This window comes from Megachile rotundata, chromosome 14, assembly GCF_050947335.1.
Source record: "Megachile rotundata isolate GNS110a chromosome 14, iyMegRotu1, whole genome shotgun sequence".
Taxonomy (NCBI): Eukaryota; Metazoa; Arthropoda; class Insecta; order Hymenoptera; family Megachilidae; genus Megachile; species Megachile rotundata.
Genome location: NC_134996.1, coordinates 5,703,171 through 5,729,295, shown reverse-complemented (window position 1 = coordinate 5,729,295; position 26,125 = coordinate 5,703,171). Strand labels below are relative to the sequence as shown.

Here is a 26,125-nt window from a genome sequence, read left to right as displayed (position 1 = left end):
ATTACAGTTCACATATGACAAAGCAGATTCGTATTTCCACCGCAATTGAATTTTGAGTTCCATTCTAATTATGATCACAATTAAAGTAACAATTTAACCTTTTAATTTTCTTTATTTGTTTTAATATTAATTATGAATGATGTAACTGTCTAAGAAATTATAGGTTAGGTTAACATAATTAAATATCATCTCTTCGTTAAATTTTCAACATCACCCACGAAGAGGTTAGGTTATTCACAATTTTTAATTAAATGTTAAAAACTACAAGTTAAATATTGATAACACAATTTTTAATTAAATATTCATAACTTCAAGAATTTATGACATTCTTGACGACAATATAAATATAGTCTGCTTCATTATTTGGACATTTATATTGGACCTCGCTTTGGTTAATAGTTATCTAAATAACTCATATCGAGTATTAATTATATTAAACTAATTAAAGTTTTGTATATATTTAAGGAAGTATCTCTTGACAATAATTGCGCCAATAACCTAAATACTCAATCCAAAAACGTACAACCCCATTTTTTAACACGCAACCTATTGGTAATTCGATAAACAATGCTGTGTAACAAGATGCATAACAAAGAACATTGGTAGGGAAAAGGCACACGATAAGGTCGCTACTTCTTTGCTAATGTTCGTTAACGTCGAAGAAAATGTGACAGTGGTATTTCCTGATTTTAGCTAGTGACATGCACGCCTCTTGCTCTCTATGAAACATTACTGCAGTGGCAACACGAGAGGCGAGTCAAAGGCTGAATACACCGAGAACACAATGAGCTTGAAATAAGCATGAATGGAACCACATCCATTCCCCTCTTGCAGGTCCTCGTCGCCGGCAGGCAAGAAACGACGAGCCGCGCCTTAAAGAGGGTGACTCGTTTTTAAATTATTTAGCCCGTCTATCGTGACCGGCCAGGTACCCTCAACTTTCGAGTTTCGAGGACCCTGAGCTCGTGAAAAATTTAATTAACTTCGCTCGTTTGCGAAACACGTACCACGATAAATACGACGGCAATCACAAATTTATGACAATAATACTGACATTTTTCGCTATAAAGGAGGGATGGGGACAAAGGAACGATGTGATGAAAGTAACATGCCGTTTTTCTGCTTCTACAAACGTTTTTGGACAATTGTTGTGTATCTGTTTTGATACTGAACCATAATATGGTGGTCAAACTTTAGTAATTCAGACTCGAATAAATTTCTACAATTTCTCGTTAATATTCGTAGCTGAATTATTTATATTAAACCAATCACTTGTTAGAGCGTTTTTAAATATCTTTTTAAATTCTTGTTAGTAATTTTGATAAATCATGTATAGGTTATAAGACTTTTGTCGATAAATGATGTATAGGTTATATTTTTAGGTTATGTATAGGTTTGAACTTGTTACAACTTTTAGAAAATGTTGGATATAAAAGTTATGTTATGTAGATGAAAAAAACTGTAAAATCTGTACCAAGAGTGATGTATTATACACGTCATAACTGTAATTGGGATAGATAAATAAACCACATACACAATACGAAAGAAATGCTCGAAGCTAGATACGCGTTCTATTTTCCTGCTTGAATGTACAGATATTGGGATATGCGTTCTAAATTTTTTAATATGTACGACTTTCCATTTTTATAATTTGTCTCAATTCTTTGTTGGAAATTTTCCCTTACACATTATTAAATTTTAATTCTGAGAAAAATATTTATTCCGGTTATTCGAGATTATGAAGTGAAAATTCTCTGAATACACAGTTACGAGAAACATTAAATAACCGTAACCAACTTCTCTACTTTTTAACGTCGATTCATGGAAAATTAGTTTCGAATGTACAACCCTCTCGTTCTGTCGGTTATGTGTGGATATTGGAAAATTGATAAATGTAAATCCGTTGAAAAATTGCGTACCGAGTGTAATAATATTCAATTATATTTTATTATGATTTTGTTTTATTTTTTTGTATTATAATTTATAATTTACAATTTGACGTTTGTAAGTTATAATTTGTAATTTATAATAAATCACACATAATGATATAATTTCAAAAATATTTTCTTCGAAACTATGTATAAATTTTCTTTCGAAAAATAAACTTATTTTTTGTTTTTCATATACCTTAATTTTATTCGAAAGTATTATAAGGTTATGTGAAATAATTATGATTTATAGTATTCCAATTAATATAGTTTACCTTATAGAATATCATATTATTCGTGAAAGGAAGGTTTTATTAAAAACCACAGCCATTTTTATGGATCAACTATTTATTAGCTGAATACTAAACTTTTACATATTTTTTCCCCTTGTTTCTATTGTTTTCACTTTGTGGGTCAGCAGGCGATTCACGCAATACGAAACGCGTTCATGGCACCAGCTAATAATGCCAGCTAACATTTATATTCCTTTTTTATATTCATATTTTTAATAACAGCTTTAACGTAAAGTTCTTGATAAGTTCTGAAATCCTTTGTGCGACATTTCGTTACAATTCCCCGCTTTTTCGATCGTCTAAAGTACTTTGGAATTGTTTTTACGTTAAACGAAACAGAATATTGAGCACTTTATTCAGATTTCGTGTAAATGGTAATCGGACGACTGGACTATAGAATTGCAATTAATGAAAACCGATAGTTCCTGTTCGAAAGTAAAGTGGAACCATTGAAATACTAAACGTCAAAATGCATTCCGGCTATAATTTACGCGGTACGATCATGAACGTTCTTGTTCCTGATCTGTAATGTAAAATAAAACCTTGAAGAAAATTATTTAAAAACGTAATCGTGAATTTCCTATATTCGATTTAAAAATTTCTTTCATAAATAAAAAAAGATATTCAAAGCTGTTAAAAAAAATTTCAAAATGAAAATTTTTAATTGGAAAACAAATTATATTGCTAACATTATAATCTTGGCATGTAATAAAACAGACTAAAGTTTGCTACAAAAGAAATATTTTCGAAATAGCGTCATTGCTTCAATTTAGAAAACTACTTTCTTAATTTAGATCGAGAGTATTCTAACCTAACCTAACCATGTCTATGTTTCGTTAGTTTAGGAACTTTTGTTTCATCATATGCTTATTTGTACTTAATTTTTATTTAAAAATTATGCTTGTATGAAAAAATAAAAAGTAAGTTTCTTTTATAGACATTTTTGCAGTGTATTGAGGAGTGAAATTAAATATAACTTTTTATAGTATATTGAGAAGATATAAATATGCATTTGACAAAATAATTAGTTGCTTTCAAACTGATAGTTTATACATTAGTAATAATCGGCATTTCTCTTAATAATTGTTACAAAATTACGAACTATGAAAAAAGAGAGAAATTTTTAGTTGTGATTGGATTAGTGCTGGAAATTGACGAAGGCGGAGTAAAGAGATGGTAAAAGGAAGTAGACCACAGGGATTGTAGAGTGAACGGTTCTTTGAGATTTTTCCAAATTTTGAAGGTGGGTTCGCAACGGACCGCGGACTCGAGTTACGAGCAATGGATTAGATGGTTGTTTATGGCAGATTGGAGTGATATGTTCTATGGTCCGATTGCTTTTTGACCCTGAGGGCTTACGAGCCCACAGGTACCGCGAACCTACGATGTACGGTGCTCTGTGGCATCGTACTGTAGTAATAGGTATATTCGAAATTTAATAGTAATAGGAAAATTGAAAAATAATAGTAACAGTAGTAGTATTAGTAGTAATAGTAATAGTATTAATAATAGTAATAGTAATAGTAAAAGTAGCAGCAATAGTAGTAGTAGTAGTAATAGTAATGGCACTAGCATTAGCAATAACAGTAGCAAGGTGAAGTGGGGTAAGTTCGTAAACGGTGCAAGTGCGTATACAGGCTATTTTTATTACAATATGAGCGAAATTTCTCCATTGAGTATGTTTGTTTCCTTGTCTGTTTTACTATAACCCCCTTTATATTTCAGCTAAGAGTACTTGTATAATGCAGTAAAAAGCATTGTATAGCAAATTTGTTAATAATTCTGCCCTTGCCCCATTGCACATGAAATAAAGTTTCAAATCATTTTAACTTCAAGTTACGCTCTTACCCCATTTTCGGGGAAAGTGCAGAGTAGTTGACATTTTAAACAATTTCCTATCAAATTCAGAATGTACAAGGAAAATTAAGGTCCTAGTTAATATTAATTAAATAGTAGTAATTGTGCAAAGCGTTCGATATCGACAGCGTCAAGTATTTACATAGCAGACTGAAAATACTTACGTTTAAATACCAACTTTACAAAAATCAGTCTGCACTTACATCACTTCACCTTATTAGTAAATGCAAAATTCAGAAATAATAGTAACTGTAATAGTAATACTAAAATTCAAAAATCCCAAACCCCTGATCTCATATTTCCAAGTCCTCAAAATAACAATATTTAAAAATCTCTAAATTTATAAAGTTCGAAGTCACAAAACCTTGAAACCCCACAATTCCAAATTTCCAAACTTACAAAATTCATAAATTTCAAAAGTCCCACCCTGTTATCCAAAAATTGAAAAATCTCAAAAATCAAAAAGATCCTTATATATTTATTTATAAAATCAAACTCAATTTTATTTCTAAATAAATCAAATAAGAATCCTGACTAACATACTAAAATATTGATACAGAAGTTGAGAATTTTTTTCACTACTTCAATTTATACGATGCACGGTTTTTGATAGAAAGCTTTCTGTTTGAGCTCTGCGATAATTCATTTTCCTCGGAACATGTCTGCATGCCTTATCGTATTTCCAGTTTCAGTAAATCCAACTGCTGCTGAAACAAATGTCCCACTTATGCAAAACTCATCGCTGCACAAAATCCAATAACCAATCAAAAATTACATTTTATACCCTGCCATCGCGGCAAATAATTTCGTAGCACGGGAAGGACACTGCGTTTGTCAATAAAATAACATTAATTACATCAGTCGCTACAGTCTCATTTTTTAAACATTTTTACAAATTAAATTACAATCGGAGCCTTATTTATACATTGAATTACAATATTTAAATACGTTATTCATATTTGACATTTTTGTATACATCGTCGTTCAAATATTCGACGTGTTAAATGTGTCACATGTTTAAACGAGAATTTAAAAAATTGATATCAAAATTTTTTATTTTTAATGTTGCAAGCACGTAAGAATAATAATGTACTAAATTATTGTTTATATTTTTTAAATAATATAAATGTAATATTAATGTAAATAATATAAATTCTGCGCTATTATAAAAATCATAGAGGAACATAACCTATAAATATAACCTATGAAATTCATAATCATTACATGGTTTTTGTTTACACAGTAGACTTCAGTATATCATAAGTATTATAAACATTCACAGAATCATAATAATTTTAACTGATGTAAATTAATATAAAATAAAATTATATTATAATATTTATTAATACAAACGAAAATAATATATAACAATGTAAATAAAAGTAATGTACATTTCTCAATAAATGAAGGTAATATTTAATATATATTAATATGAATAAAAAATGTACTATAAATAAAAATAGTATACTGTATTTACTAATACAAGTTAAAAGAAGAAAAGTAAAATTTAATATGGCAATTTTCTACGATTTTCCTCGAGGTCCGTTACCAATTGAGCATATTGGCAGGCAAATGCTTAACATGATGTTTCGATTTCATTGTTAAATTTGCAAATCGATGAGAATTGTCCTAAGATTACTAGAACAGCACGCTACAAGCACAGACAATGAAGCCACGTGAATAAAAAAAAGATAGAGAGATGAGATCCATTGTTTCAATGTTCTCGAGGGTAAATACTTGTCCTCGTTATAGCAGGCTTTCTCTTCAAGCTGCACCACCGTGAAATGATTCGTAAATACTTGTCCTCGTTATGGCGGCATTTCTTTTTTACAGTACTAGGTTGCAGGTGAAATGATTCGTAAAGAGAAGTCAACTACTACCTGTAATTGACTGAAGCTTAACCATAGACCTGATGTCGAAGTGCATGAAAAACATGCGCACGAAAAACGAACTATAAACAAATACTGGTGAAATCATAAGTTACGAAGGTTTTCAAAAATTTATGCATTTTCTATTTATTACTTTTTTTAGTCATTAGAGAAACAATACATGGATCATGTAGGGCAATTCAAAAGTTGTGAAAGAGTTTAAAATTTTAGTACATTTTTTATTTATTATTTTCTATAGTAATTAGAGAAATAACATATGGATGAATATCGGGTAATTCAAAAATGGCGAGGAAGTTTAAAAATTTGTGTATTTTTTATTTATTATTTTCGACATTTATTCAAGTAAACTTATGGGCAAATATAGGGTGATTTAAAAAATACCAAGGAGTTTGAAAAGTTAATACACTTTTCATTTGTTGTCAACATTTATTATAGAAACAACTTGTGGATAAATATAGAATGATTAAAAGGTTATGAGGGTGCTTAAAATATCAATGTAACTTTTATTTATCATTTTCTGTAGTGATTAGAGAAACAACTTATGGATAAATATAGAATAATACCAAAGTTATGAGGGAGTTTAAAAAATGAATATAGATTCTTGTTTATTATTTTCAATGGTTATTAAATAAATTTTTGAACGAAGATAGATTAATACAAAGTTCACGAAAGAGTTTAAAAAATTATTATATTTTATATTTATTATTTTTAACGTTTATTACAAAAACAATTTACAAACAAATGCAAGGTGATACAAATGTTCCAAAATAATTACAGAATTCCTACACTTTATATTTATTATTTTTAACGTTTATTAGGAAATTAACCTATAAATAAATATACATAAATTCAAAAGTTAAAATATTTAAAGACCGAAACATTTTTTATTTATTATTTTCATAATTTACTGAGGAAATGATTAGAATGAAAATAATGACATCAAGAGTTCATTCATTTATTAACGAATGATAATTTTAATTATACAATCGAACACCACTAATTACAGTGTTGTGTATTAAAATAGAAACTATATTGTTTGAATATTTCTCAGGATTATTTTACAAAAATGCTTATTTATTACAAAATTATACAAAAGTGGAAAATGTACTATAAATAACTTTTGAGCAATTATTTGCAATAATATATTCTTCATCTGTTTACAGATTTGAATATTAAATTAAATCTTGAATTTAATTGATCGCTAATTAATTATTAACGTTTAATTTGTAATTTAAATTCGTTGAACCATTAATTAAATGGTAATTGTCAGTTGCAAGCTTCTCTAATTACAAATGAAGGCTTTATTTTTAAATCAAATTTGCCAAATTAATGATTAAAAGCTGCTTTTAATTCGTACCTCTTTTAATTAAAAATGCAATTTTCAATTCAATCGCGTCTGATAATAATTAATTAAAATTTAACTTATAATTAAATCTCGTATAAAAAAAGTAATTCAGATCTCTAATTATAATTTTTTCAAGCTGATAATTGGAATTTAATTTCTAACTAAAAATTGTGTTAATCTTATTGGTAATATAAATATAGTGTATACCATACATGCTACATATTAACATAACATATTAATTTAATAATATAATATTAGTAACATCAGTCACTAAAAACAATTCTTACAAAGAAACTACTCATTATTATAACTTAAATTATAAATAATCTTCGAAAGTGTTTTAACATATTTCACAGCTGATTTCAGTAAATTTCAACGTTGAATAAGGAAAGAGTTCAGAAATGCAAAAGTATTAAAAGAGTGACGGTGTCCATTGAAAAATTCAAAACTTTCTATTTTAATATGAAGAGCTACAATCTTAGGTGAGCGCTCTTGAGACGTATAACAGTTTAAGCAAAAAATAGTAGAAATATGAGGATTTCAAAAAAAGGTATTTATTAAGATTTTCAGGATAAATAGTACCTAATATTAAGGCTAAATATTAGCTTATTATTATTGCTAATGGAGAAGTTTTAATAGCAGCTGACTAAAACCAAAAAATTGTTTTTTAGGTTAAGAACCATGCATTCTTACAATGAGAGCTATTCAAACAATATAACTCAATATTTCCTTAAAATAAAAATTTTCTTAATTCAAGTCTCCCAAATAACAGAAAATCTAATTTCTTCAACCTATTATCAACATCACACAACAAAGTACAAAACTGAAACTTAACAGAAGTCTTCTCAACAAATAAGTCTTAAATCGTTGCGTAGACTGTGTCCTAACCTCAAAATCAATATTAACCAAGATAGACGAAATTCTCAGCAAATTTGAACAATGACCCTGGAATATTATGGCTGTGTAGCGTGTCATTCATTGCGACTCGATACAATGACGCTGTTTCGATTCGTTGTAAGCAGTATTCGCATAATGTTTGGAACGATGCCTGTGCGGTATACTTGTTGCCGTTCCTCTTACGCGGCCACGTCCCCTACTCTCTCTTTTTCGCAATTTTTCCCCTCGTTCGTTTCAACTCTTTCCAGTCAGCCTGGTCTTCGTATCGGCTAGCTATGTTCATCTATCCTTCTCTGTCTGTCCGTATGATGATGCCATTCCACGGCGATGATCCTCTGCTCAACAGGGCTTATACACTAGCTACCCTTCGTCATCCTCTTGGCACACATCTACAAAAAGAGGGATGTAACGTACGAACAAAAGCGGTGACGATTACTAGCGTCGCACACGAGATGGATCGTCGACACGAACCGAATATTTTATCAATTCGGATTCGTAAGGAACTGAAAGATTCGTAAACCTTGCTGAGCCGATATCGATACACCGTCTTTGTTGGTATGGGTACACGTTGATTTATGAAGTGAGCTCGGAATTTGTTCGTTGGTAAATATGGAACGTTTTTTAGGGAATTTCATGTACGCTTGGGATTAGCGAGGACAGATTAGATGATTGTGAATGAATGAGAACTTGTTGTGCGTTCGTAAATATGGAAGGTTTAGGGAATTTCATGTACGGTTGAGATTACTGAGGGTAGATTAGATTATTGTGAATGAATGAAACAGAGTATCAGATTTTCGGATTTAGAGATTTAGTAATTTTTAAATTTAATGATTAGCAAATTGAAACTTTTGGAAATTCAGAAGTTTAATAATTTGGAAGTTCTCAATGGTAGAAAAGTTAGAGAGACAATTTGACAATTTGACAATTTAACAATTTGAGAACCTAAGAACTTAAAAATTTTAAAAGTTAAGAACCTGAAAACTTCAAAATCATTGAAAGTTTCTTCTGCTCTTTTTATGCAATTACTAAAATTTCAAATCTACAAATGTTTAAATTAGGAAATCGATTACTTCTCAACATCTGCGAATCCAGATTATTTACACATCCATGTACCACAACCTAAACTACCCCTCAGTGCTCTACATTCTAGTACACAAAATCAATTCTCCACCAAAAAATTAAATATTTCATTTTGTACTCAAATTCCTATCTTATTCAACAAATTGTACATTAAACAGATGTCCGAATTTGTACTCGTATTCGTATTTGCACAATACTTCAATTACTGTCTAGTAATTTACGAATGATGGAGAGCAATCGTTCAACTAAATCCGACAACGAAGTGTGACAGTTTCTGAGCCATCTAGATCGCGTCAATTTGTGTATCAGCAATAAACTGCCCACACTGACGCAAACTCTATAAATACCTTGACGGTAACATGGTCGAGAAGTTTCGAACGTCGTTACATCGATTTTCTCCGTTGAAAAGTTTTTTTCTCGCCGGTATCGAGTGGTCTTTCGTCCAGTTTCCGTCGGAGAATATCGAAACGCGTAGCAACGGGAAGTTGCGAGTTCTCCCTGACGAGGGTGTCTCACTGGTTGTTCGAATCACGGTTGAATGACCTTGATGAGCGGGCATTACAACTCATTAGACAAAACGGATACTTTACCCTTGTTTCGAGGCACGAGTTGCGGCAACCCATCGAGCACCCTTTCCTCGTCTAAAGCACCCTACAAACACCTGCCCACCCCTGCTGCCATTCGATTCTACCCAATACTCTTGTGCCGTCAATCGCTAAAACTTGTCTTTGCGGTTTTTACACTTCCAAAATACTAGAATGCATATACATTACATATGTATATAGGTTAGGTTAATGGTACATTAGGTACATTACATACGTATATGTATATATACATTAGTGCCGGTATTATTAACACTGATTAAACAACGCAAAGAACAATCCTAAGAAGTTCTAACATGATTCCCTTCGAAGTGTAAATCCGATTTCATCTCTACCTGTATTAAGCTTTCATGAGCCCTTGCATTGGGGGTGTAAGTGGACCACGAACGGGCCACGTATGTGCGTCACAGTCGGTAATTGTTAGCGACGATTGAATGACGCAGAGAACTACAATCGTTGAACGTCCTAACATTTATAAATGGACTGTAGATTGAATAATTGTATAACATCGATATGTGCTTTCTACTTATTTTTAATGATCCAAACTGAACGACGTGCCTATGTATCCGATGTTCCGAAGTGAACCTCGTGTCTATCTTTTCGATTGCTTATTTCACAAGACGAAGGCTCGGTGTGGGCGTACAATTTTTACGAACTGAGGGAAACAGTTCTTGATTTCTATTGGGTACACAAAGTCGGGTGGAAATGAAAACCGAGTGACGTATGCGGTGGGTCTGGATATAGCCCTAAAAGTGACCGTAGCAGGTGATGAAACCAAGCACCTCGACACGAATAGGAAAGTGCAAATGAAGGACTCTACTACTAAGATTAAGGGGTCTGGCAACTCTGAATAATAATAAACTAAATGGTTCTGAATAATAATAAACTAAAAATACTGGCTAGGATGTGACGATTCTGGTTATTGCTGTTACAGGAACCTATTGATTTGAACCTGTACAAAGTGTCCGAAGAAACTAGAAACGGTATGTTATTGTGTCAATAGAAACTTGGATTGAGGTCTAATCCTCTCGATGTGGTATTGTATTCCATGACCATCACTACCGCATGTGTTCCATTTTCAATTTCTTCGATAGGAAGAGCTGTATGACCTTTTGAAGGTGTAAGTGCTGGTCGAATTTATCTTCCAGTTTCTGAATATACTCTGAATAATTATTGACAGTGCTATTGAACACTTTATGAGATACTCATATTTGGAAATAATAGGGTTTTAGAATTAGAGAATTTGGAAACGTTCAAATATTTAAAATAATGATTTAATATATTTGGAATCTAGAAATTTGGAAATGTTACAAGAATTTTGTACGTAAGGATTTTATAATTTTATCATTTGGAAATTTTAAAATTTAATAATTTAGTATTAGGAAGGTTTATGGATCGTGAATTTTGGAATTGGTAATTTGATTATGTAGTTATTTAATAATTTGATCATTTCATCATTTGATTAGTTGATTATTCGATTATTTGAGCATTGGATTATTTGACCACTTGATTATGATTATTTGATCATTTCATTATGTAAGCATTTGATTAATTCATCACTAGGTTATTTGACAAGTTGATAATTTGACATCTTCATAATTTCATAATTTAATAGTTTGATAATGCAATGTTTTTAGAATGTAATAATTTCAGTATTGAGAAATTTTTTAATTCTGAAATTTGAGGATTTTTAAATGCAAAAGTGCGAAATTTGAAAAACAAGAAAATGTAATCATAAAATATCACAAAATTGTAAAAGAACATACCTACTAACCTAAATGTCTCAATATTTGTTTCTTTTTCACAAAGCTATATGTATACTTTTATTGAACGACATCAAATAACATTGAATTCTTATTTTCCTTATAAATTGCCAATTTTCTACTATTACCATATTTTTCCGTCCCAGTTTATTTCATGGTTCGAAGTCCCCGGTTATTCCATACAATCATTCCCTACCAATTTGATTGGCTTTTAATTTAACTAATTAGTTTCCAAACAGCTCGAAACCACTTTAACGATACTTTTATACTTCAACCTCTCTTTTAAAGTAACAACTCTGTTACGAAAATCAACGTGAATATGATATCAAACAATCTTTTAAATTATCTTTGAAATATTACCAATTCCAATCAAGCGGATTTCAGTGAATAAAACGAATAACTTCCACGTTGTAACACAGGGTGGATCAGAAGTCACAAAAAGAATTAGTAAATCTTTAATAGTTTGTATGTTTACAGTTAAACTTTTAATAATTTAAATCTTCACTGATAAACTTTTAACAATTTAAATTTTTACTGATAAATTTTTTACGATTTAAATCTTCATAGGTAAATTTCTAATAATTTTAATTTTTGCAGATAAATTTTTAACAATTTAAATCTTCGCTAATAAATTTTAACCATTTCAATTTTTACTGATAAATTTTATACAGTTTAAATTTTCACTAATAAACTTTTAATAACTTAAATTTTTGCTTACAAAATTTTAACAATTTAAATTTTCACTGATAAATTTTTAACAATTTAAATCGTCACTGATAAATTTTTCAGAAATTAAATTGTCATTGATAATTTATTAACAATTGAAATCTCCATTGATAAATTTGTTATATTTGACAAATTTTTTATCTTTATTGTTTAAGCTTTAAAATACGTTTCTGCTGTATTTGAAGACAATGTTCTTTGAATATTCAACATTTTTGGTCTGATAATACATATGTGCACTTTCAATAACGTTCTACATCACTTCACGCAGAACATACAGCTCTGTTGTTTGCATTTCCAGTGAAATATTTTTGTGTGAATTTGCGATTACCCTTAACTTAACCCTTCGCTGCATTCTGTTGAAAGTGTGCTATATAAAATCAATAAACTATGAAATTCTTTTATTTTGCCAAATATGTTCGGTTGCTCTAAATTCCCGAATAAAAACTCCCGGCTAAAAAGAAGGCGAGAGAAACTTTCTTTTGCCTTCTTTTTATATTCGAGAATTTGGAATCTTAGAAATTTGAGAATTTAGAAGGGAAATTTGAGAATTTGAAATTTTTATAACTTGAAAATTTTTGAAAGGTTATTGAAAATTTATAAATTTGGAGACTTTAAAATTTGATGTTTTGAGATTTTGAGATCTTGAGAATTCGAAAATTTGTGACTTTGAGGATTTGGAAATTTGAGAATTTGAGATTTTCACATTAAGGATTTGCAAATTTGGAAAATTCAAAAATGCATTCGGAATTTAAAAATTTCAGAATTTGTTTAACAAGAAAATTAGGAATTTGAAGAATTAAAATTTAGGGAATTTGGAAATATCAAAACTTGGAGACTTGCAAATTTTAAGTTTAGAAATTTGTGGATTTGATGATTTATAAATGTAAAAGGTTAGAAAGTTGTTTTGAAAACTTGGGATTTGATAAATTAGAAATTATAAAATTTGGAAATGTGAAAATCAACAATTTTCGGAATTGGAAATTTAAGAATTCATGTATTTAGATGGTTCAGTATTTAAGTATTTAAGTATTGGAGTATTTAGGCATTTAAGTATTTAAGCATTTATAAGTATTTAAGTATTTAAGTATTTAAGTATTTAAGTATTTAAGTATTTAAGTATTTAAGTATTGGAGTATTTAGGTATTTAGGTATTTAAGTATTTAAGCATTTAAGCATTTAAGTATTTAAGTATTTAAGTATTTAAGTATTTAAGTATTTAAGTATTGGAGTATTTAGGTATTTAGGTATTTAAGTATTTAAGCATTTATAAGTATTTAAGTATTTAAGTATTTAAGTATTTAAGTATTTAAGTATTTAAGTATTTAAGTATTTAAGTATTTAAGTATTTAAGTATTTAAGTATTTACGTATTTAAGTATTTAAGTATTTAAGTATTTAAGTATTTAAGTATTTACGTATTTAAGTATTTAAGTATTTAAGTATTTAAGCATTTAAGTATTTAAGTATTTAGGTATTTAGGTATTTAGGTATTTAGGTATTTAGAAATTCTGAAATTAATGAATATAAGAATTTAAGAGTTTGACAATGTAGGAATTTGCACAGTTAAGCTTGGACAAAACTAAAACACCCTGAATATGATATCGAACAAGGTATTCTTTTGTCATTTCGTATTTCCGCTCTAACTTTCTAACGAATTATTCAAAACTATTTATCGATATTACATTTCTTTTCTATTCCCACTAATAGAAAATGCCCATGGAACTTCACAGTAAAAAACTGGAAAACTACATAATAAAATTATGAAACGCGAGCAGTCATTTCTAAATTACCAAAATTTCCAATTTATCCTCTCTATTAATATATTCGCTCTATTTAACAAGCAGTCGTTCCGAAATCTACATAAATTGCGCAATCAAAAGAATTTTCCGGGTGAATTAATTCTATCAAACGGTGCCGCTTAATTAGAATATTTTAACGAACGAAACTGGCATACTTGGCCGGGAAAGTCTGCACGCACTTCTGCGATAAAAAGATTTTTCATATGCTCGATATATACTTCTCACATCTTTCCCCTTATTTCGTTCCTCGGAAGCTTTCTCTCGGTGAATTCCCCCTTTCATCCTTTCGCATTCAAGAGGAACTGAATATTCGCCACGTGAGTACCGTTCATTCGGGCAAGAGGACTCTTGCGTAAATCCTCCAAGTAGAAATGTATACCATCTGCCATTCAATGGAATTACGGGAAAATACCGCTACACATAAAGTAACGGTTCTTTTGCAATTGTAAATTGAACCATCGAAAATTGGGTTATCATTTAAGGTGAAAAGTGTCCCAATAAAATAGAGACAAAGGTGTTTTACGCAAAGATGGTAAGATTGTGTAGTAATTTTGTGGCGGATTCAATTTTTCTAGTTTTTAGTTTATTCTCTTCCTTACTCGATAGCTTGCTGACCTCGATAGCTTGATAGTATACACAGGACATTAGGATTTGGCAATTTACAGAATTGGGAGTTTGATGATTGGTGCACTGAAAATCGGAGAATTTAGAATTGTTGGGAAATTAGGACATTTGAGAGCATGACAGTTCTGGAATTTGGGAAGCTGGGAATTCAGGAATTAGAGAATTTGGGAATGTGGAGATGTTGTTGTATGGAGATTGTGGGTTTGTGAATTTGGTAATTTGGAGAATTTAGAATTTAGAAATTAGGAAATTTGATGATGTGGTAAGCGGAAAATCCAAGAATTTGAAAAGGATGAGAAATCAGGACATTTGAGAATATGGCAGTTCCAGAAATTAGAATGTTTGAAAATATTGGTATTTTGGAGATTGTGTATTTGTGAATTTGGCGATTTGGAAAATTGAGAATTTAGTAATTAGGAAATTTGATGACTTGGTGAGTGGAAAATTAGAGAATTTGGAACAGTTGGGAAATCAGAGCATTTGAGAATATGGTAAATTTTAAAATTTAGAAAATTGGGAATTGGGGAATTGGAGAATTCAGAAATATTGTTATTTTGGAGATTTGCGAATTTGGCACTTTAGACAACTGAAAATTTATAAATTAGGAAATTTGATGGCTTGGTAAGAGGAAAATTAGAGAATTTGAAACAGTTGGGAAATTAGAGCATTTGAAAATATGGCAACTTCTAGAATTTGGGAAGTTTTTTTTTTAAATTGTGGTTTACAGTCGCATCAACTACCCAGGTTATTAGCAACTGTTGACCAGTTTACGGAGATAAGGTTATGGTCAGAAGTGGATGGTTTGACATAACTTTTTCATAGTTGGGTGAGGATTCCTATAATTTTACAAAATTCTAGTAATGTTTCTTGATACTCTGTTGATGTGGTTGCTTCTGTGAGGTTGTACTTGATGTTTAATCTTCTTCTGGCGTGGTTATATTTTCTACATTCCAATATTATGTGTCTGATGGTTATGGTTGTGTTGCACATATAGCACCTTCTGGGGCAACCGTTTTCGAGTATGTATGAGTGAGTCAATTTGGTGTGTTCGGTCCTAATTCGAGTTACTGTCACTTGATTTCTTCTATTGTGTTTAGGGTTAGTTTTTAAATCATAGAATTTGTCGAGTTGTTGATGAGTTGAGTTGGCTTTGTATTTTCTTCATGTAGAGTCCCATGACTGTTTTAGTGGTGTCACGATATGATTATTGATGTCGGCAAAGGTGTTTAATATCGGCTGCTTTTCTGTGATTGTAGTCGCTGCAATTTTTGCCTGAAGGTCATGGTGTTTCGGCCATGGTGTTTCCGTAGATACCCATGTGGGAAGAAAGTTTGGGAAGTTGGGAATTAGCGAATTAGAAAATTTGAAAGTATTCATATTTTGTGAATATGCGAATTTGGCAATTTGGAAAATTCAGAATTTATAAATTAGGAAATTTGGTGACTGGGTGAGTAAAAAATTCGAGAATTAGAAAAACTTGAGAAATCAGAAAATTTGAGAATTTGGTAATTTGCACATTTGAAGATACAAGCATTTTAAAAATTTTGAATTTGGCGATTTGAAAATTTGAAAAATTATAACTTTTCAAATTTTATGACAAGAGAAAGAAACTTGAGAGTTTAATTTTCCTTGGATAGGGAAATTTCCATTTGCGAATTTAGGAATATGAAAATTCTTCAGTTTAAATATTTGCGTATTTGACAACTTTCGATAATTTCAATATTTAAAAATTGTCAAAGTTAGAAATCTTCGCATTTGACTTCCAAAATCAAAGTTGAATAGATGCTCTTTTCTTTACACATTTTAAACCCAAAAAAGCTACGTTGCAACTAAGTATACTGAACCTAACCCTTTGCTACTGTGGAGTCTTTAGTCTTTCGCCATGGAACAAAGATTCTGAAGAACAAACAGAACGTATCTTCAAAGACAGAACAACATAGCTCGTAGAAACGCAAATTTTGCTTTGTAAGAATTGTACTAAGAAGTGGAAGTATGACTCGGAAGTAGCTGATTAGTATGTTTCTTTACCTCTCGTATACTTTGAAGCAGTACTTACTGAAGCTTCAGATGCTTTTTTCACAGAACATAGTTTACGACATGGTCCAATAACATTTCAAGAACCGATCATTAGATTTGCGGTCTCTTTTGTAACCACCATTTTTCCTTTAACTTCTTTTTGCTAGAATATTCAATAAATTATGGCGAAATTTAATGACTTTAAATTTTGGAATTTGTGGATTTAGAAGTTGTATATTAGAGTTTGGTAATTTTTAAACGGTTATAGCTAACTTTAACTTTTTTTTATATGTAAACAAACGCACAAACTGTTTTTTACATGTAAACAAATGGACGAAACGACAATTTCTTATTAATTTATTAATAATTTTTAAAATTATTTTTGGAAAAATAAAATAATAATCAGTGGAAAATATCCACCTTTTAGGTGGGTTAAAATATAAGTCTCTTTGGACTTACTACGTTGGGACCGTAGACCCTGGGCTATCGGTTTCGGCAGGCAGAGTCAAACCTGCGGCACTCACCGCAACAATAAGACCGTTTTTATGACTTACTACTCAAATCGTGACGTTTCTGCTGAAAATCGATAAATTTCTAAGCGTTATATCTCAAAAGTCTCAAATTGATAAGTACATAAAACCTTGATGAATTCGTCTTGAAAAGCACTATCGCCTGATCGAAAAAAAATATATAGTTCCATTTAAAAAACGAAACTTCACCATCATATTTTTTACATTAATAACATTAAACAAATTTTGTTTACGCCAAAACAAAGAGCCCCTTTTACCCTGCAATTTTCATATAAACACTTTTTCGTGACATCAATAGTTCATGAAATATCGCGCTATCACACTTAGGCGTGGACATCCTGTATGTATGTATATCATTTAAAATAAGAAAGTTAAGAATTTTAATTGTAATTATTAAAATAAAAAATCTAAAGTCATTGAAACAGGTTGCATAAATCTAGTGTTAATATAGAAACTTGTTCTAACAAGTTACCTCAGTTTATTTTCATAATTGAGCTTTTGAAAGTCCCTAACTAACCACGTATGTGTGCTGTATCCTTACATTGGCTTTGCAATTAATTAAATTCGAGCAATTACACTGTTCGGCCGCGAACTGAAGTCTTTGTCGCGATTAAGGAATTTACAGCAGGGTTCAAGTGGTTCGGTGCGCGGACCGCCGTGAGCCGTTCATACCTCGAAATACGGGTCACCGAGGACCCTTTTGCCTCTCAAATCCTGTCCGAACCAGTCTTACTGTAAACACGTGTGTGCCATAAATCAGCTAACAGCTGTACCTCTTTTTTAAACAGTTTTAACGAATGAAAGCATAGAGTGTTTCTTAACTGTCGCCTTCGGAAACGCGAGGGTATTTAAGCGATTCTTCGTACAAAGAAAGGGTCAGTCGAACGTTGAAGCTTGCACGGTTCGGATCGAGAGTCGAAAAAGTCAAGGTTCTGCATAACGCAACGTAGCATAACCAATGCAGGGTGGTTCGGAAATCATTCACAACACCATTCGAGCGGGACCCTGCACTCCTTGAATGGGCCACGGTAGGGTGGTGAGATCGTACACATACTGTTCGGTGAGTCCTACACTCCTCGAATGGGCCACGGTAGGGTGGTTAAATCATACATTACATACTACTGTTCGGGTGAGTCCTACACTCCTCGAACAGGCCACGGTAGGGTGGTAACATCGTACATTTCAACACTATTCGAGTGAGTCCTACACTCCTCGAATAGATCACCGTGAATAATCTCACGTAACGTGAATTATCACGCAAATCAACCACATTGAGCGAGACCCTGTTCTCCTCAAATCGTACAACACTGAGCGACACCCTGTTCTCCTCAAATCGAACAACATTGAGCGAGACCCTGTTCTCCTCAAATCGAACAACATTGAGCGAGACCTTGTTCTCCTCAAATCAATCCACAATCAACTTAACCATACACACAACGTATACATACTCGTACACATTTTCACCGTAAAATCATTAACGAATACATATTTTTGTAAGGGGTTTTTTATGCCGTAAGGCTTTTTCCCCTAATTCGAATCATACGAGCCAATAAATTATCATGATTTTTCAGGCTCAATTATGTCTAAACAATTTTTATTTACCCTCTTCCTCAATCGAATTAATCTATTCTTTGAAACACGAAATTCCTCCATGTTAGAAAGATTTCGACGATACGTTTTGTGAGATATGTTACAGAAAGTTTTTGTAGCTATATTAAATTACAAATACAACAATGCTGAGAGTATGATCATTTTCATAGCTAGTATTAAGTGGTGTATACAATGAGGTGTATGGTTTACTAGTTGCAAATTACGAATAATAACTTGATGAAGTTGTCATCAGTGGCATATCATCTTTATTAACTTCTTTTGTACAATCAGATAGTGCTCAATAAATATAGTCTTTGAAACCGTCAGAATCTACTAACTCAAAAATTATATTTTATGAAAGTTTAATAGCTTTGAAGTGTTGTACATCTTACTTTAATGTGGTACCAAGGTGAATTCTGCTATTCAGTAAAACACATATTGTGTTTGGATCACGTTCATTAAAAAAGCCATTAGCTCAACATAATTTTAGTAGCAAAATTGTTGCCATAAATATTCCTACAGTCAAAACGCAAATTTATTGCTGTGAAAATTTGCTCTTTCTTTCATCGAGTCTTTTGCAGGACCGCCATGATTCCATTTTTTCAGTATACGTACCGCTAGCTAACAGTTACTAAATTTCATTTAGTTAAAGTTTAATCGAAATTTGGCCGTAATCTAACTCGAATTCAAAGTTAATTATATTTGCCTACAAACTCTTTACTGTGATGAATACTTATGTACATAGCATTCTACACTGAATCCTGTATAACTTTTGAATCCGTGTGAATTTCACTACCGATATTAAGGCGGTTCTTTGTAACTGCTAGCATAGTGATTGCCACACGATTCTTGATTACAGTCACATGACAGTCGTTTGTGTTAGTGTCGTTCCTCAGCCCACTGACGGTCTACTTTTCTGACACGATTGTATTTTCTTTTATCTTTCGTCGATTTTTAACCAGTTAAGTGTACTTGACGACTATATCGTCATGGAGATGTGGCAAAATTTTGTGCCATGACGACTACATCCGTCATGCTGTAAAATTTAGCCACAATTTGATATTTAAATTGTAATTTTTGCGAAAACTAAATTATATTCGTAAACTGTAATATGTTTAAAATGTTTAGAGGTCAACACGAAATGAAATAAACAAATAAAAAGTGTTAATGATTTGAGATAGATTCATAAATTCTAGAGGCTAACTCGTCATCGCTTGATTAGCGCGACACACACTGGTGCACGCTTTGTAAAAAGATCGCCACAGTTAATTGATTAAAATCATGTAAAAATATGAATTGATTTATGAAATCCAATACGACGGAATATTTAATCTAACCAATAGTTCTCGTATCTTTCTATACTTAAATTATTTGAGCAATTATAGAACTAAATTCTGTCACTTCCACTAATAGATTTCAACTTTTAAAGTCGTTGTATCTCGTCTATATTTGTCGAATACTATAAAATTATGTGAAAACCTAAAATGAAGTTTAATCCGGCGATTCATGATCACTGCACCTACATTCGTCCTCTTTTTAGCAAGATGAGCTTGTGTTTCATGCAATGGCAGATTATGGATTTTTAGGGTGAATGGACTTGTGGACCACTGGTTGTACTGCTTCTCTTCAAACATCGATTTGGAAAATTGTCCACACATTTTGGTTCCTCAAATTGTCCTACCTACTTTCTGTCAAACTCATTTTACTTATGTATGTTTTCAGCTACATTTGCAATAATCATTTTCGGCCTTTTCGTGTTATAACATGAAAGAACCTGTTTAAATCTCGTAAATTAAGATTGTACTTACTTTAAAAGACAGAAAATTTAAATATGAAGATATTTCGATATTTGTGAACTTTAAAGTTCAATAGTTTCAGGATTTAGGAAGTTAGAAACTTAAAAATGGCAAAAGTAAACAATATTGGGATTTTTTAAATTTTCAGCTTTGAAAATTTAGAAAAGAAGTTAGGAATTTGGAAATATTACACTTTGGTAATTCTGAAATTTGGAAATTTAAAGGTTTCAAATCTTAGAAATTTAGAAATGTATGCATAATGATATTTATACATTTTAGAATATAGAATTTTGGATATTTTAAAATTTAGAAACTTGAAAATGATAATAATGAACAAATTTGGAGTTTGGGAATTTATAGCTTTAAAAATGTGTAGGTCGGATAATTAAAAAACACAAAAATATGTAAATTATGTGAATAGAAAATTTGGAATTTTTCGAATTACAAAATTCTAATGTAATAAACTTTCCCTTACATAAAATAGTCTACGTTGTGCCAACTGTACTTGCAAGTATATTTCTAGAATTAAAAAGTACACAAGTTCTACACTCCAAAATTCTGTATTATTTTGAGTAATCTGACATATTTCTTCAATCCTTAACATTATAATAACAAGCACAACTTAAAATACACTAAAAATTCAAATGTATAGCCTTCATTATATCTTAATTCTTTAATCTTCAGTTTTAGTCTAATCATAGCTAGCACTTCTCATAAATGAACTTATGAAAAATTTAGTATACAAAAACACATAAATCCCATTTAAAATTTTTTGCAACCCCAACTTTAGGGGCTATTTTCACCCCTTCATGGACGATTGCCACTACAAAAATAGGTATCAAATATTTTATTGAGTTCTGTTATACTCAAAGCGCATAAAAATCGTCGTGTGTCGATTGAGTAATGTCCCTTGTAAGAACAAATAACCCCTAACTCTCAATAACCCCTAGTCTCAATCGTCTTTGACATCTCACTCGTGATGCACTCACAATTCAAACATGACAAACCTTACTCAAATTTTTCATACTCTTCAACTTGAAATTTAGGTTCAACTATAATTTGCATAATCAAGGATCCCTGAATACAAAATACTCACATTTTTATTTTCTTTGTTCGTTTTAATGTTACAGCCCTGAATAGTTAATCTTGACGCATGTGATAAATAAATGGCACGAGAAAAGGTAAAAATTATGCTGTCATATAAAGTATCATACGTAATAATGTATTTAGTATGCAATACATAGAAAAATTTAAAAGCACCAAATTCTAATTAATTTTGTTACTGTAATTTTAATGAGCCTTTAACGTGGTTAGAGGTTTTATGAATAGTTAGTGATTTATCTGGTAAATAAATTGTACAAGTGGTTAAATATAAAACAGTCACTCTTCGTTCTAATATCGCATCACTTCACAATTAGTTACATTTGATCGATGAATCACAGCGTAAGAGGTTAATTGCGTGAAAAATCAGGTCTGAAGAGGTTATGTTCGATAGGAAGATACTTCAGATCGACAGAACTTGACACTATAAAAGTTTCCGAACAAGATGGAAGCGCTTTACCAGGGGGCTTAGTAAAATCATGACGAATTGTCGCGTCGCTTCATGCATTTCACGATGTTTCTTCGGAACTCCCTCGAGGAGAACCTTATTTTTATCTTCTTCTCTCTCGCCAACGGATGGAGTCTTTGAACATGTACGCCTTCTTTTCGTCTCGCCATGCACGAAATACATAACCCATAGCTTGGGGCTGATATCAGTAGCACCCGCTTCTTCTTCGGCGACACCAGCTTCCCGTGACATCGTTTCCTTAAATTCCGTGATACACCTCTTCAGAGAAATAGGCCGTCGTCGGGAAAAGAGCTTTTCCGGGAACTTCGGATTCATAGCCGTTGAAAGTTCAGGCCGGCATGAATGAAATCGCGACGTTCAATTTTCGTTCGCGGAGATATTTTACCTCAGTAAATCCATTATTTCCATGACTCGTAACCCGCCCATTTTCGTCAACCCTTTGTTTTCGTTTTGGGAGTTTATGGCGTTTCTTAGCATTCAAATTTATTGTTTGACCCACCACGCTAATTGTACTGTTCATCTATTTAAACCGTTCCAGCAGAAGTTTCTTCAAATAATTCCGAAAGTTTCATTTTTATTCAGTTTTACTGTAATTGTGCTTTAACCCCTTGTTTTCGACGAGTCGAACTCGTGACGCACTCGTATTCCGGCTGTGATTTTAGTCGAATTTTCAATACGCTTCAGTTTGGAGTTCAAATCCAATTACAATTTGTAGAGTCAAAGATTACGTAACACCAAATTGACACAATATTTCAAACTTCTTTATCGGTTTTAATAACGTAGCTATGATTAGTTAGTTATGACAGTCGCACGTGACAAATAAATCGTAGGACAAGGAGTTAAGCATGCTTACATGTCTATGATGCAGTAATAATTGTATTTTATCTATTTTGTAGGAGATGAATTTTGAGCTACGTTTTCAAAATAGATAAAAAATATTTGCAATTTTTAGTCCTGTGATTTTTTATACAAAAGAGAAGGTATTTGAGCTATTTTTCAGTAGGTGAATTTTGTGCTACGTTTTCAAAAAAAAATTGCAAAATATTCATAAAACTTGTATTTTTCGTTGTATTTTTATTGTGGTCGTTGTTCAAACATGCTTAAGTGTTTTTGATGCAAAAGTTAGTCTACTTCAATCATTCATTTTCAGTAGGCTGTTTTTGAGCTTGAATTCTTGAAATAATTTGGAATGTGTCTGCAAAACTGATATTTTTCGAGTCATTCTTATAATCGTTTAAATATATTTAAGTACTGCTGAAATACTACATAAGTGTATTTGAATCATTAATAAAATCTTTAATATTAAAACAACATTTTTCATAATAATTTGAAAAATATTTGCGAAAATTATATTTTTGGCGTCAGTTTCACTATAATTGTTGTTTAAACATATTTAAGTGTCCTTAAGTTCATTTCATTTTATACATATATTACATATCATTTTATAATACACGTATTATGTCATTATTTAGTTTGATAAAAGTAGCCGAATAATCATTATCGATTACGAAACGTCCTCAAAATAATAAATTTGAGTCCTGTTTTAAAAACTATATTTCTAAAAAGGTAGAGTTAAAAATAGAAAAAGGTAACAGATCTAAATTCAACAAATAAGCAGTTCACAAAAAACATTTGTTTTGGTAAACATGAGAAGTCTGAAAAAAAATTGAAATTTGTTGAACCGTGTTACAAGAATATTATATTACAGTGTCACTCGATCGATTGATTTTGAAACAGAAATAACCTGATATGATTTGATGAAAGTGGTTATGTATATATATTATATAAACGTTTCATTAATGATATTAATATAAAACGCCCTGATTTCAGTGACAGCAAACAATGATCGATTTTGAAATATGTATAATGAAGACCTGTCTGGACCAATATACATATTGTTTGCATATGAGAGTTTTGCAAATTTGGCAGTGATAAAATATTAATAATAGGATGTGATTGTCAAATCGTAAATTTCACGGTTCATAGATTTAGTGAATTTGTAACGCGGGAATTTAAAAATTTTTATATTTGGGAATCGAAAATTTGAGAATTAGCGTATTTAGTATGGTGGAGTCTTGGAAATGTAGGAATTTGAGAATTTTTAATGCAGAAATTCAATTTGAGGATTTGGTAAGTTAAAAATTTGGGAATTTGGGGATTTAGACATTTTTTAATTTGCGAAATTGAGTATTTGAGTATTTATGGTGTAGAGATTTAAAAGGAATTTTGTGATTTACAGATTTGAGAATTTAAAAACTTAGGAATATAGGGATTTAAAGACTTTTGGATTTAGGAATTTGGGGATTTAAAGATTTGGGACTTTTGGGATTTATAAATGTAAGGATTTGGAGATTTAGATATTTGAGAACTGATAAATTGCTAAATTTGATCATATAATAATTTTACTACTTGGAAATTTCAGAATTTATTCCTATAAAAATTTGAAAATTATTTAATTTTATTTGAAGATTATTTAAGATTTGGAAATTTGTGACATTAGAATTCGGTCACTTAACAATAATTTACATATTATTTAATTTTGTTACATGGACATTTATAGATTAAATTATAATATTACATTAAATAAAATATTAAAAATGTTGAAATATTAGTAACTTATTATTGATGTTATTAGTATTGTTAGTGTCGTTAGTGTTGTTAATATTGTTAGTATTATCAATATCATCAGTATTATCACTATTGTTGTTAGTATTATAATATTGTTAGTATTATCAGTATTATAAGTACCTTTAGTATTGTTAATACTGCTAATATTATTAGAATTGTTAACATTATTAGGACCACCAGTATTATTCACCTTATCAGAATTATCCTTATTACTAATATAACTAGTATTGTCCATCAATAAATGATTGATGGATCCACTAATTTCCCAGAGCCTACTAAAAAAAAGCAAGAAAACGAACTAATTTCAACAACATAATAATCATATAATAGCTGTCATTAATTTATAATAAACACACAAATACGTCAAAATTATAATAAGAATATACGTTTAATGTGACTATAGCAAACAGAGAAAGTTTCTAACAGTTCATGAGGCTGTATCCTTCTTTTCATTCCCATTTGACTTTGCCCTTGTTTTCTGTTGATTCTGCTTCCATCCTCTCCGAGGGATGAAATTCGGCGCGTGGAAGTGCCGAGATGAAAACGGAAGTTAGCAGAAATTTTCGTGAGATTGGACGTTGCTGCGGCCAGAAAGATCGGTATTAAAGCTTGGGTCATCAGTTCCCGAGAATGCGGCAACAACTTTTAAGGATGGACCGAGAATCTTCGCCGTAGGTGTCGTTGCTTTAGTGAAAAACTTTCGAATATTGCGAACAACGGCTCCGATTTATTACAAAACCTTGAGTGATTCTCGACCTTCGCAAACTGCGATTGCCTTTCAGAAACTACTTAGCCATTGATTTATAACATGTGTTACTTCGACAACATAACGTTTGTGTTATATTGATACAGTGCTAAATTTCTAGATATCTGTATCTCCAGATTATTGTATACTTTGATTTCTATGTTCCTAAAACGTTAGACCTCGAGATTTCTATATATACAAATATTTAGATAAACAGATTACTAAATTCAGAAATTTCTAAAGCACTATAGAAATAGATCATTAAGTAGCCGGGTCACTAGATAGACACATCACTACACAGCTATATTACTAGACAGGTAATTAACTGAATATCAGCATACCTAGATATCCAGATACCTACGTACCTAGATATCTAAATACGTACTTAGATATTTAGATTTGATATCTGAATATTTAAATACTTACATTTCTATCATATGTTATGTAC

At 31.1% G+C, this 26,125-nt stretch overlaps 1 protein-coding gene across 1 annotated transcript in view; it reads right to left on the bottom strand.

Annotated features, from left to right (window-relative positions):
• Positions 1-26,125, bottom strand: part of mAChR-B (muscarinic acetylcholine receptor) — a 129,732-nt gene that overhangs the window by 8,714 nt on the left and 94,893 nt on the right. The gene's annotated exons all lie outside the window — the stretch shown is intronic.